The sequence below is a fragment of the Struthio camelus genome, chromosome 12, assembly GCF_040807025.1.
Source record: "Struthio camelus isolate bStrCam1 chromosome 12, bStrCam1.hap1, whole genome shotgun sequence".
NCBI classification, from domain to species: domain Eukaryota; kingdom Metazoa; phylum Chordata; class Aves; order Struthioniformes; family Struthionidae; genus Struthio; species Struthio camelus.
This window is the reverse complement of record NC_090953.1, coordinates 5,574,615-5,588,651: the sequence shown is the minus strand read 5'-3', so window position 1 is coordinate 5,588,651 and position 14,037 is coordinate 5,574,615. Positions and strand designations below refer to the sequence as shown.

The 14,037-nt window shown below is 41.2% G+C and overlaps 1 long non-coding RNA gene across 1 annotated transcript in view; it reads right to left on the bottom strand.

The window, feature by feature from the left end:
• LOC138068945 (uncharacterized) overlaps positions 1 to 14,037 on the bottom strand; it is a 203,734-nt gene that overhangs the window by 139,177 nt on the left and 50,520 nt on the right. Inside the window, exons 2-4 of the long non-coding RNA XR_011143823.1 lie at positions 6,725 to 6,838; positions 2,928 to 3,138; positions 561 to 729 (exon numbers count right to left, since the gene is read on the bottom strand). This is a non-coding gene — a long non-coding RNA (uncharacterized lncRNA). The remainder of the gene's footprint in view (positions 1 to 560; positions 730 to 2,927; positions 3,139 to 6,724; positions 6,839 to 14,037) is intronic.

The window sequence follows — 14,037 nt, the reverse complement described above, 5'->3', positions numbered from 1 at the left end:
AGAACTAAAATAATTAATAGATGTGGGTCAACTTTTGCAAATAAATATCAATTTTCAATTCTCAAAAACCTTGCCCTCTTCCAATCTTAAAAATCATTTTACTGTTAACCTATTTTTCAGGTTTTTTTTTTTTTTAAATGAGTAAGCATCCCCAAATGACTAAATATTAAGGCCAAATAACCAATATTCCCCACAAATTGGGGAAAAAAAAACATTCGCTTGGGTCTTTGTTCTTCAAAACTTGAAGAGTTTGAAAGCCCCAATGAAGAGAGGCTAGGTGGGTAGGTGCTTTGACAGTCTGTGCAAAAGTCATAACCTTTAGAGAAGTGAAATGCCAGTATTTGCCATCATCTTGCTAAGGAATAAACGTTATTGAGCAAGACACAGTTTCCCACGCAGGTACTGCCTTGCCTGCAAAATGGGTAACCTTGTCCCCTTTGAGCAATCCTCAGGTCACTGAATCTTGTGATTTCCACTTTTTCAGATATGCATTTGCAATGGGTCACTCCAACTCCAACATACTGGGCAAACATCCCAAATGCAGACTGCTTGGGTCATACCTGGACATCCAGCAGATTTATCCCAAGGTCAGCTCTGATGACTCCTTCTCCACAAGCCAAGATTTTTTAGCACAGCAGAACAGCACGCACTACTGCCATCCAACTCTTGCCAGCAACTCAGAGTGCTAATAAGGCCCGTCACAGAGATAGCAGGATTTTTAAGCATATTCTGTGAAACAAGAAGCATAAAAATCAATGGCACTACATAATCCAGTCCGTGCCTTTCTTTGCTCACAAATCTTCATTTGTTCAGCTGGGAAAATTATGAACTGTCTAGAAATAATACAGCAAAGGCGGTCAATGACAATTATAGCATAAAGACTAATAGAGATGGCGGTATGAATCTGGTATATTTTATTCTGCTGAAACCCATTTATAATTTTTAATAAAAACTGTAACACTTTACAATAAGTGGACATCATTTAATGCTCAATTACTATGAAATTCCTTTGGAAATATATATTAAAGGCAGCAGCTCTGTATTTATACCAGGAGGGTTCCTTGAGATTGATGTTATCACAGAACACTAGGGGAATGTCGAGTCCAACACCAGTGCATTCAATATTCTTGCCCTCTGGGTCAGGTATCCTTTCCTCCCCCACCCTGACATTTGAGACGGCTCCTTCTCTATGTGGAGAGGAGCCACGTGAATTATATATGTGCTGCATTTTTTTTAAAAAAGAGAATTTGCAACACAGGCTAGCAAGGCCTTTGGAAATGATTAACTGAGATATTCCTGAACAACAATTCAAAAAGGTACAGCTTCTAAACAGAGAGTCTTCTCTTGAAGGCCAAGAGGTTTCCAAACCCCTAAATTTATAAAACAAGCAATATTTCAGAACACACACAAAACCTTCATAGCAGAACTAACTTCTACTCAACTTACTGAAGATTCTCTTAGCAAGAAAAACATCTCCAGCCTTTGTCTTCTAGTCACAGGGGAATCTTATGCTGTAACATCCTTAGCCCTGCCTGACCAGCAAAGTTTAGCACACAGGTGTGAGCACTCAGAGTTGCTCAGCACAGGTGCTTTTATTTAGCCTGCAAATGGGTGAGCAGGTCCTCCTGGATTCCCTACAGCTGTACGTGTTGATGCTCTCAGGAACAGGTGTTAGTGATTCACTGCCACTTTTTCCTGGCAGGTTATGGGAAAACTTGTTTGTCCTTCTGGGCCCAGGAGACATTCATGAGGGGGAGCACGGGGATACTAGCAGCCAAGTAGTGAATTGAACCCTAGCAGGGTATGGCCAGACCTTACAAAGGAAGCCTTAACCAAATGCTTCCAAACATAGTTTAACCACAATTCCTGTTAGCAGCGGAAGCAACAGAAGTGGCTAGAAACGGATGGTTTTGGTATGCATAATGCAGTTTGGGAAGCCCAACCTGAGGCCGTCGTTCCTCCCCGGATATACCCGCAAGCCAGGATATCCATGTGTAGTCCCTAATGCGACTGTACGCAAACTCGCTGCCTGAGGGTGGTGGTGAACTGGCCCCTACTGGGTGAGAGCGCTGCCATTTGAGGTGCTGATCTGCTTGCTTTCAGTGAAAGCACTAATAAAATTAGACAAGACATGAAAAACCTCCAGTGTCAGAGACAGGCCATGGAAGCCTCCAGTGTGCAACACTGCTAGGATTTAAATACATATTTAAAGCAGTACTTCTCTTCCCAGGCAGTAAATGCTATCAATAGCTCCTTAGTAACTTAGGGAAAAGAAATACAGCAATGGGAGGAAGGGGAAGGCATCCTAAGTGCTCTGCTAGAACCAACATCATTGCATTTAATCTTTTGCATCCTCTTTCTGCTATATGCTGCTAGAACACTACTTACCCCAGACCTCTGGGCAGCTGAGATGCCTTGTATAATAGTCCATTAATTACTTCAGCATCGTAAATAAATTTTAATATCTTACTCTTAGATGCTCATTACGAAAAGCTTCATACATTCCCAAATATATCGATTCTCCAACCGCCTCTTCAGTATCCCAAGCAAACACCCAAATCAGTGGCTCATCTTTCTTCCTTTTAGCCATACCACTTTGACTTTAATCAACATCCCCCTCAACTCTGGTAAGCGTAAAGTAATGTTTATTCCCCCCTCCAGAGTCATCAATTTACTTAGAAATTCAGGACAACCATTTATACTTTCTGCACTCATGTTCTTGTCCTGTGAACACCTGGTTTCGTCCAGTGTTTTAGTCTCTGAAGATGAAAGGTGGTATGAGCTATAACGGCAGCAGGTCAGCACTTTCAGTAAGCATCCCTTTGTAAGCAAGTCCCTTAAAATATTGCAGCAGTGTGAAAGGAAGCTGTATCCTAATTGGGGATAGCAAAAAGCCATAGGGCTTATAAATATAACGTGTAAGTCACCTGTCTTGCCAAAAAAGAGGAGGTTCGTTATATGAAGGACACATTATCCTTTTCTCTTCCTATGATTCAGCACGGTAAGTAGTCATTCCTAATTGGCTTACAGCTTAGTATGAAATATTAGGATGCCACACAATGTGATGACACAGCTGGATTCCTAGGGGAAGCCAAAGAGTGATCTGAGAACAGAAGAGGGACAAGAGCAGATGCAGATCTGAAAAAAAAAAAAAATTGTTGTAACTTACAGACTAGCATGTCATTCTTTATCCTCCTCCACCCGTGTGCAGCACGCTGCGTGCAGCACACCACTCTCCTGGTAGAAAGGCAAGCAACCTGTCATTTCAGAGTTCCTAAATAAAACGTGGGGGAAAAATGTGATTGCTGGGAGTACTGAAAGAGGAAGAGGCAGACAGGCTGAATAAATCTAGGCAATAGCTGCTTAGTCATGAAAAATATAGTGCACAAATTTCACCTCTCTTTGTGCATCGAACAATGATTTCCTCAAATTTATTCTCGACTGGAAAGTATTTGCCAAATTACCTAGTCAGACAATCTGGGGGCACTCACAGAAGTTCAGCATTCAGGAGACAAGCCGTTTGACTAGACACCCAGCTCGTATGCTGGAGCTTTCTTTCCTAGTCCTGGCCTTGGTTCAGGAAGGTAATTAAACAGCTGCCCACCTGAAGTCAATAGGGCTATTCACATGCACTTAAGTACTGCTGACGCCAGGCTGAGGGGAATAGACTTCTCAGAGGGAGATTTTTTGCTGCAAATACTAGTGTTAATTCAAAATTAGCTTTCTACAAAGTCCTTCTCCTGCAGTCAGCTGAAATTAGCCATCTCCATTGTTGTGCCTGCCAGGAAACTTGACAGAATATTGCCCAAAGTGAACATAAAGGAGAAATAAACACAGTAGAAATTAATAACAGGAGTTCAGACCAGTGGGTTGCAGAAGATGTGTTATAAATTCCATCCAGCTGTAATGCAAATTCTGCCAAATGAGTGGGTACATCTCCCTTTTTATATCACTGTTTCACTACATATTAATATCAACCAGTTACCGATGAGGTACTAAAATATTAATGATATGGTCATAAACCTGCATCGGTGCCTAACTTGGCAGAACAATGTAGGGCAACTTTTCAATCACGTGCGAATAAAACTACTTTGCAGAATCCATTTTGTTACTGTGAGGCCATGTGAGCAGAAGTAATTGCATGGCTATTTTAGGCACAGAAATTGTTAGCCTTCCTTGCAAAATCAACAGCCCTGTTAAGGTGTACAGCATGGGTGCCCAAATATTTATGCAAGCCTGAGAGAATCTCAAACCAGGCAGAAACAAAGTTCATGCAATTAATTAGTAGGATTTCAGCTGTGATTTCATCTGCAGCTGGTATGATTGACTTTTATATCTGCATTAGAGAGAATAGCCTCAGGCCCCTGGGGACTGATTGTTTCAGCAGGATTTAGCCCTCTGCTCAGGAGTGAGCTAGAATATGTTCACCAACAAATGCAAGAAATCCAAAGCAAGACTCAGAGCTTTTGCACCTGCCTGATAAAAGGGCAGGTGAATCTATCAACACTGCATCATGTCATCTTTGAACATAACACAAATTTGGGGTATTTAAAAGGGTTTAAAACTGAGAAGCTTCTCTTGCTATGGCACCTCTTACATATTCTGGACTGACATCCTAGCCATCCTACTCAGGACAACCACGCGTGACTGCCAGCTAAACAAGGCAGCCTTTGGGTTGCTTTATTGGATTTGTAAAAGAGAAACGTCTTAAAAGTCTCCTTGTTTCCCACTTTACCATGCGCTCCAGCAGAACTGGAGCCGTAATAACCATATTTGTCCCTTTTTATGAAGATGGAGCCATATATCTGAGGTGATTTCAAACACCTTTAATTGAAGCTATGGATTATGGTGAAGAAGGACAGATACAGAAGGATTCTGTGCACTCAGCACAATTCCTGACAGCCTTTAGTACCCCAGGAGCCACCTCTCGTGCTCAAAGGTGCTGGAATGCTGAAAGAATATTTTATTTCTGCATTTCCACAGAGCACAGCTAATGGCTCATACTCACGGATAGCATTATTTCCCTTCCCTCATCAGCATCCAAAAGAGCCACTGGAGGAAACTCATATATAGCCAATGTTTTATGTAGGTGTGTCATATTAAGCTGAGGTCTTTGCTTTAAAGGCCTTTCACTGCTTCTTCTTCCAAGGGTCATCAGTGCATGAATAAGCTGACTTTGGTCACGACTAACTGAATTTTCAGTTTATAACTGTGGAGAACGGCATGAAATTAATTATGTCACAAGACAGAAAGGCCTTTTCTTTCTGGTCTTCTATTGCAGTCACATAAATAAGGATCCAAAATACCACCGAGACATTACTTAACATTGTTGGTCCCTGAGAAGGCAGGTCCGTTCACTGTGACAATGTCTTTATTATCTGCTGACCAGAGTTGCTTCAGCCACTTATAGCAATGATAATCTTTCTTCATTATATCTGTGAGCAGGCACCATCAAGGTGTGATTGACAATCATCCCTTTCAGAGTGAGTGATCATAGCATTTCCATTGCTCTCAAATCCATTGGCTCCTTGTTTATTAATGACACAGTTGAAATTTTGAAATTTTAGTGTTGCTTCTCAACACTAAAATTGGGAGATAGCAGATATTTATTTGATTGACACCTGTCATTAGGAAGCTTTCTCATACAACTCAAGTGGTAAATAATGCAATTTTATTGCAAATCAAGTTGCCAAACAAAGCAGTGTTCTTGGTTTACAGGTCATCTGAGCAGCAGAAAATTTCCCAGTGTTCTGAAATTTGTTCTAGTGTGACACAGGAACTGCACTGAGCAGTTACACGACCTCTAGGCAGTCATTCATTTCTGATTAAAGAGAACCAGCTTTTCCGCTCCTAATAGAGTGAATGGTAAATGTGGTATTTCAGGGCTCCTTCAAATAACAAGACAATCAGCATTAGAGGTATGTGTTCCATACCAGGAAGACAATTATACCTTTAAGCATGCCTGCTCCTTGGAAAAAGTCTATTGTCTGCTCAGCTCCTGTTCATCTCTTAGCTCTCCCATTTCGTATTCATAGCGAATTCTGGACATCTAATCAACCCTCACAATATGCTCAGGAAGCCCTACAGAGCATCCAGTACCAAAGTAATGACTCACCTCTGCCTGCACAGCAAAGACCTAACACTTAATAGGACTACACTGTTGTACCTCCATGCAGCTCCAATGGCCTAGAAAAATTGTGTGCTCACATGGCTACTTGGATGTCTATTTGAGCATTCGCCTGTGTAATTACTAAGCCAGTGTACGCAGCAGCTAGTGCACACAGCACAGTTGTGATGCCTTCCAAAAAGCCAGTATAGTCACGTGCACTATTCTGAAACTTTGGTTCATTAGAAAAACGCACCTGAAACAACTTGCCCAAAACTCACAGATAAAACAGGAAGGGACAATTTGTCATTTATAGACAGCTGGCAAGCCCCTAGATCTTCCTTCTCTCTCCTCCTTCTGTGGCAAAGGCCAATGGAGGACAGTGGGGATCCTCTCAGACCCTCTCCCATAACGTGCTACAAGGTGCACATGACTGTAGCGGGGTCCACTGAGGCTTAGGGCCTGCACCCACCATGATAAATCTGCATCTTAAACCTGTGCAGAACAGCTTCCCCAACATCCCCCACACGTAAAGCCTACTCTGAAAACAAAAAAGTCCTCCCTTGGAAGAAGACAAGTCAAACATAACTTATTCCTTTTTTCTTTTTTTTCTCTTACCATGCTTTACAGATGACTGTTTCATCTCAGCCTTCTGTTTCCAAGAAAGACCTTTCTAAATCCTCAGGCAATATTCAGAGCAGGCAGATTTCTCTTCGAGTCTTCAAGGCTGATCTGATCAATTTAAAAAAAGAAGGTTACAATACATTTTAAACAAAACACTCCATAGTTTAAAATCTCAGAGGTCATTGTATAAGAAAAATATTTTTGGTTAGCTGGTAAATGCAAAGAAACAATAACGGTTGTTCAGCACAAACCCCTTTCTCATGTGTCCCGTGGGATTTCTTGTATCGTTCTCTCACTTAAGTGGTTTAAAATGCAAGGATAAGGCTGCTAAAGGCCTGGAAATCTGAATTCTGTTCTCTGGCTGGAAACCTAAGTGTCTCAGGTCACACAAAATTCCTTCCCAGCTGTTTTGCCTCCCCACAATTCTTTGCTGTATTGGCTGTGAAAACTACAAATTCTCTTCAGTCAAGGACTTTCTCCCAACATGTGATGCACATCTGAGGCTTTCTGGGCCCAGCTGCAATATAAATAGTCTTCACCACTGGGATTACCTTAAGGGGTTTAGAGTCTCTCTTTTCACCCGAAATTTTTGAGCGAAGAACAACAGCTTCCTCAAGGTGTGTTCCCTAAGGCATTAGGAATCAGAGCCAACATAAAGTTGTGAAATTTGCTTCCCCCTTTACCAGCTCTGGCTAAATAAGCTCATCTTCTGTACAGAAGGACACACTTCATTTTCCTGTCCTGAATTTTCTTCTCCCTCTTGTTGACTCCAAAAGAAGACCACATAGACCAACCATCACAGCCAATTCGACTTCCAGTTCTCCGGGTAGCTCTGCAATCACACTCCATTTGTCACCTGAACGCAGTATCAGATTTGCAGCCTGGGTGTGAATGACTTCCGGAATTATCTCCCTTGGACAAGATACCAGAACAATTCAAAAGCAAGTAGACAGAATGTAGAAATACCCTTGATAGCATTATCTCAGGTTTCTAATTCCTAATCCTGTTACTGGAGCAGCTATCCATTTCTCTTTTCCTTCCTTCCTTCCTTCTGGCTTATATTTCCCCACTCAGAACTCAATTCAGCATTGCCACAACAATCAAATATATTCTGTAAAGTTACTAGGATCGCACAAACATTTAGAGCTGGGCAAGCTCTGTTGTACCATCAAAATATGTTCTTGACAACCACTGACCCAAAAAGATGATGTGATCAAACACATCTCCCCATGAAAGAAAGAATCAGTTTTACCATTTTAAGGAAAATATATCCCAACCCTTTGCCTTTCTGTGGTATTCTTCTAATTGCTGTTTCCTTACACATTCAAACATCTACAATTTGGTTCCGTTGTTTGAACGTCACTTGGAATCAAATCAGTGTAGTGGATACAACGCCTTTGAACCTTTTAGTCCAGCTGTGAACTTTGGGCTTAATCCTTTAGGGCGCCCTTGTCTAGCAAGCTTTAATGTACATTAAATTTTCTAAAAGGAAAATGAAAGTGGTCAAAGCAAGATAGTGCAAGATTCTATGTTTCATAAATTAATAAGCATCACCAACTGCATTGCTTGACCCTTTAAACTCTGTGAAATTAATATAAGTAGACAACCAAAGTGCACTTGGCCCCTGAAGAGCCTTGGAAGTTCACTTAAGCAATCCAAGTTTCCTTAAAGTTTTATAAGCCAGCTTTTAAAGCAAATCCTTTGTACTTATTACTGGTGACAGTGAGCATTACAACAGCCAATGAACCTTTGCTGACTTCCGACCCCAATATGGTAGAGCACGGTTATCAAGGGAAATATCAGAATCAAAGCTTGTATATTACATTGAGGTCCTGACTCTTCAAAGAGCCCCCCGTAGACTCTTCAGAGTATGTCAGCGAAATAAACAGCTAATATTCTCAGACATCTACTTATGATATACTGATATTATTGTTTACTTAAGCACTTTTGGCATAGTAACCCCCACTAAAAGCTCAAGCCTCTTAAGAAGAAAGCTGTGGTACTTTCAGCTCCCTTGCAATAAGAAAATACTGTAAGATCTTTTATTTAGCCTGGAAGAACACTCCACTTGGCAGTGGTGAGTCAAGCAACACTAAGTCTTCATCTTAACCGATTAATGGACTTAAATTATTAAATGGCATTAAGTAGGCATGGTGAGGAATACAGGGTCTTCTCTTAGCCCTCCTTCAGGGTAAGATTGCCTTGAACAATGAGGAAAATATGTATCCACACCTACTGCGTTTTGGCATTAATCTTGCAGTCACTTATAATACTTGAGTTAACATTCTGTAGAAATAAGATATCTCACCCTTGCCAGCTGATTATATTTTTCATAATGTAAAAGGTTCCTGCTGAATTATTCAGGTGTTTTTCCCATTGCTTAAAAAAAAAGAGAGAGAGAAAGAGAGAGAGAGAGAGAGAGAGAAAGAAGAGCTAAGGCAGGCTCTTCACTTGACAGGTATCTAGGAAAAAATAGGCTGACTGGCAGCCGTTCGTAGTATTTATAATTATTATTGACCTTTATAGTCCAATGAATGAGGATATTTAAGCAGAAAACTTGCCAAACTTTTCCAAAAATCAAGCCAAATTTCAAAATCCAGACAGGTGATGAGAAATCGCAAAGATTATCTGCTGAAGGGCATCGAAACTCCCATTGCCTGTATTCCGCCCCCAGCAGTGAAGTCAGGGAGGGCATTTATTATCCATTCTCTCCAGTTGTTTTGATCATTTGGGTGAAGCTTTTGGGGATGTTTAATGACACTGTTTCCATTTGTTCTGCTCATTTGTCTGCCTAGATCTGGACACTGACAGAAACAACAACATCATGGCATGGAGAAAATAAGTTTATATACATAAGTATATATTGTATGCCCATATCATATCCAACCATACATTAGAAATTCAACCCAAAGAGAAAATAGAATTCAACTACCCAAAAATAATTGATGAAATTTCTTTCTAGAAACACAGACAACAAGGAGCAGCTGGAAAAATGAGGTACTTGCGAGGAATGTGGCTCACAGATTCTATACAAAAGGAATGTTAACAGCGACAGTCTGGTGACAGGACTGCAATCCCTGCAGGCAGATGTCTCCTCCAAGAACAGTGAAGTTCATTTAGCAGCTCCTCGATTATTACAAATAAATTGGACCATAAATGAACCTTGAAATATTTGGGCCTCGTCCGAGATGTGTTGCTCCAGTTCAGATTTTTTGTGAGTGTAAACAAGCAATGACTATTAAAGAAGGAATCACATGACTTGATCATTATTGATAACACAGCTAATTTGACATTGTTTGCTTATATCTATGGCCATGCCCAGTAGTATTAGTTGTTCAATTGCATGGAAGGAAACGAGTGCATTCAAATGAATCTCATATGCTGACTGTCCATGCAGTTCAAGGGGCCTCCCTACAGCAGCGCAAGCAAACAAGTAACAAAATCATTGACATGAGGGAAAACAATTTCCACATTCAAGTCTACTTTGTTGGGAAACCAGTCATTCATGAGCCTGCTGGATGCTGTCATTTCTCAGAGCGATCAATCTTGCTGCTTGTAAGCGGATCACCAGCTGGTGTCAGGAGGAAATGTCCATCAAGGAATGATATAAGGTATTTTGGGGGGAGGTGACAAAAGGGGTCTGTGTTTCCTACTGAGGAAGGAAAGCCAGCTTTGGTCGCTGTGAGAAAGAGTGATTTCTACACTGCGTGGCTCTCTCTCTTGTTAGCTTTGGTAGGCTCTCTTCATGCAGCAAGCTGGGCAGGGCACAAGGATGGATGAGAAAAGGGCAGTAGGGGCTCTGCTATTTTCCCCATAGCTTCCTGTCTGCTGGTGCTGGGTAAATAGGGGCCAGGCTGCAAAGAGGTGCCATGCCCATACCCTCGCTCTTGTCTCTCCTCAGGGCCTGAAAGGTTGCAAAGAGAGGAGGAGGAACCTGCCAACGCTGGGGATAGTGTGCAGAGACAAATTGCACAGATTGGTGCTAGAACAGTTATCCTGGAGGGGCTGAGAGAACTGTTGGACTGCTCTGGTTTGGCAATGGGGTTGCAGAGAGCAAAGCACCCTCTCCCTTGTACTGAGTGTGAAATAGAGGCAACTCCCCCAAACCTCTTTTTCCTTTAAGCACAGGCTTGCCACTGTGCCTGGAGGACAGTCTGTCTTTTTACCTTGTTAAGACAGTAGATCCAAGCATCATTCTTGCCATGAGAGATCTGCTATGCTTTGAGCCGTACATTTGTGACGTTATTGTGCTCCTGAGAGTTAACTTCTGTCTCAGGGACATAGGTGTAAATCCCAAATCTTCAACCTGGACCTGAGAAGAAGGCTCTGGTAAATGCTGGTTTAACACTGTTAAAGTAGACTCCTAACTAGCTCTCTTTTTGAGAAAACCATCTGTGTAACTCTATCTGGAGTGGCAGCAAGATAAATCTCTCCCAGCTATGAAAGTTGCTTTCCTTACTTTGAACAGCTCAGCTCTGGAGAACCTACAGGAACTTGGAGATGGGATATTAATTTGTTTTCCACCTTTCCCTGGGAGAATTCCCAGCTTATAGAGCTGATGAATGAGCACTGTCTACCCATCTCCCATATTCATTCAGGCCAGTGACACATGCTTGTATTCTGGTTGCCTCGATCAGAAAAGCTCGCTGAGTCTGGGGGAGTCACAGAACTGCCATCCAAGTCACTAAGGTCTTCTGCAGACCATGTTTCATTAGCCAGCTGGAAAAGAAAAGCTCCTTTTATCAAATTCCCTGGGGCTAACTCATATTGAAAATAATTTGTTCTTAGCACTTTTAGATGCAGCGTTTCAAATGATGAATGAAGAAGAATATTCCCTGTCACAGCGTCTTCTTTGTTTTTCAAGTCCTTAGAGCAAGTTTGTGGTTTTTGAAACTCTGGTACTAAGAGCATTGTCATTCTCCACTGAACTAGCCACTGTTTTCTTATGCGGAAGATTGTGTCTCGCAAAAGAGAAGTACACATTCATTTGTTATCCTGAAAATACATGTTTAGAGCATTTGTGTAGCTAAGCTAATTAACTTGGAGTGGGGATCTGAATTTTCTTTCTTTCTTTGGACAGCACCTAGCACAAAATGTTGCAACCCTCACTGCTCATGAACACTCTTGCCATACAAATGACTTTTACAATAACGTGAAATAGCCAAGATATGCCTACATTCATGAACTGGTTTTCCATTTTGTTTTAAATTGCTGATACATTTTCTCTTTGAAGCATCTGTTTTTATCTGGAGTGTTGAAATCCTTTTTTTTTTTTTTTGGGGGGGGGAGAGGGTGTTTCTTCCTCTCTTTCAATTTTAGTAAATTATCAATTGCCTGTAGTCATTTCTCAGCAAGAACAGAATCAGACTCTGAATTGTAATTAACATTTTCCTATTTTCCAGATTCCAGGCAAATTTTCTTAAATATGAAAAAAAAAAGGAAACATGAAAATAGGTTTTGATCAAGTGCTCCAAAATTTTAAGCAGTTAAAAAATGCCAGTGTGTTACTAACATCCTCAAAGTTTTCAAAACTTTTAGCAGAAAGCAGTACAATTTCTATGAAACAGCAAACCTTTTTTCTGCCTGTTTTGTCAGTGAATCTTGACAAAAAGAAAAATCTACCAGATAATACACAGAAGAAATGCTCTAGTGAGACAGGTTACAAATATCTAAAAGCATAAACACTATACTTGGATCAGAAAATTCCATTTCCACAATAAGCACCTATTAATTTTGAGGATATAATTTAGTAAGTATCAACAGTTTGTAAAATGTGTTGGTTGTTGTACATTACACTGTACAAACAAGGTCTAATGAGAACAAATACTGCTCGTCCAGTCCCACAAAGACATCCAGACACATAACTCCTATTGATTTCCTTTGAATCATTTACTAGAGGATGCAAGCATGATTTTCTTGTTTAGAGTTAGCTCAGATGCCTCTATGCAGCTCTGCCTTGTGAAATACAGATATGTTTTGGTCCTTGCAGCCAGCGGCTCTTCAGGCCATGGGTGTTTCAGAGTTAACTCACTCGTGACAGCCCTGGCTTGGGGGTCCCACCTTCTTGGCTCGCACCAAGAGGAAGCCATGCTCCATCTCCTCTACCTACCGATGAAGATGATTTTCTCTTCCAGCCTCCTGGCTCCAGAAGGGCTAAAAGGGGAAATTCTGCCTAATCAGCTGTGACCACAATGGAAAACATTTGCCGTCCACCACTCTTAACTGGAAAAGTGTTTTTCTCTTCATGTGACTGTCTTTTCTGGCTTAAGCATCTATCTGCCTGGGGGAATGTAGTTCGACAAGTCAGCCTCCCTGTGAGTGAGGTGGAAATGTCTTGGGGGTAACACAGGTGACTCTTTTTCACCAGGTAAGGGAAGGTTTAAAATGCAAAAATTTGAGATCGTACCTTAACATGTCACTAACTATTGACATTAAAGCAAAAGAGACACGCAGACAATATTGTTGAGGGGCTAAGCCTCCACGCACTAGAAAAATCTCTCATATTAGCTAGCAGCTGTGCTAAATAACATCTAATTAATCCATTTCTGCTCAGGCAAGCATTCATCCCGGCTCTCCATTTGGGCTACTGACACTGCAGCAAACTCAGATACTGAGTTAACCCCCAAAAGAAGCCCCTTCTACACACACCAAACACGCTCTACATCCCCCACAACGGAAGGAGACATTTCCACAACTCCAAAAATATTCCTGACAGTTTTACCTTCCTTGGCTACAGCTCTAGTAATTGATCTGCTCTATTATTTTTCCTCATTCTTTCTCTCTTACATTTAAATATGTCCTTCATATTTCTGGAGGGTTTTTTTTCCCTCGTCTGTATCTCCACTGTTACATTATTTTTTATCTCTCTCCTCTATTCTTCAAGTGTGAAAAGGGTGCTCTGTTCTCTAATATTCATTTTTCTTTTTTTATTCTCCAAGTACTTTCTTTCCCATCTGTAATAGCCCCTAATACGCACCTCCATTCGATTTTACTTACCCGGCTTGAAATCCTCTCATTCTAATTACCTTTTCAGTTTTCTTCTATTTCTCCCTTGAGATGTCTCAATTAGTGTACTTTTTCTTACTGGCTGTCACCTCTGAGGTACAAGGTGGGTCTAACTCCAACTTAAACCATGCAGAAAATAAATGAGGAGCCGTTCATGGTGGCCCTGCTGAAGGTGGTGTTACTTTACAAACTAGTGCACCTTTAATAGATGATAAATGGGCAGAAAAGTGGCCTTGTTAATGCAGCAGCCCTTGATTTGGTTGCCATGCCGTGTCCTTTCATTACTCAAAGATACAGAAAAG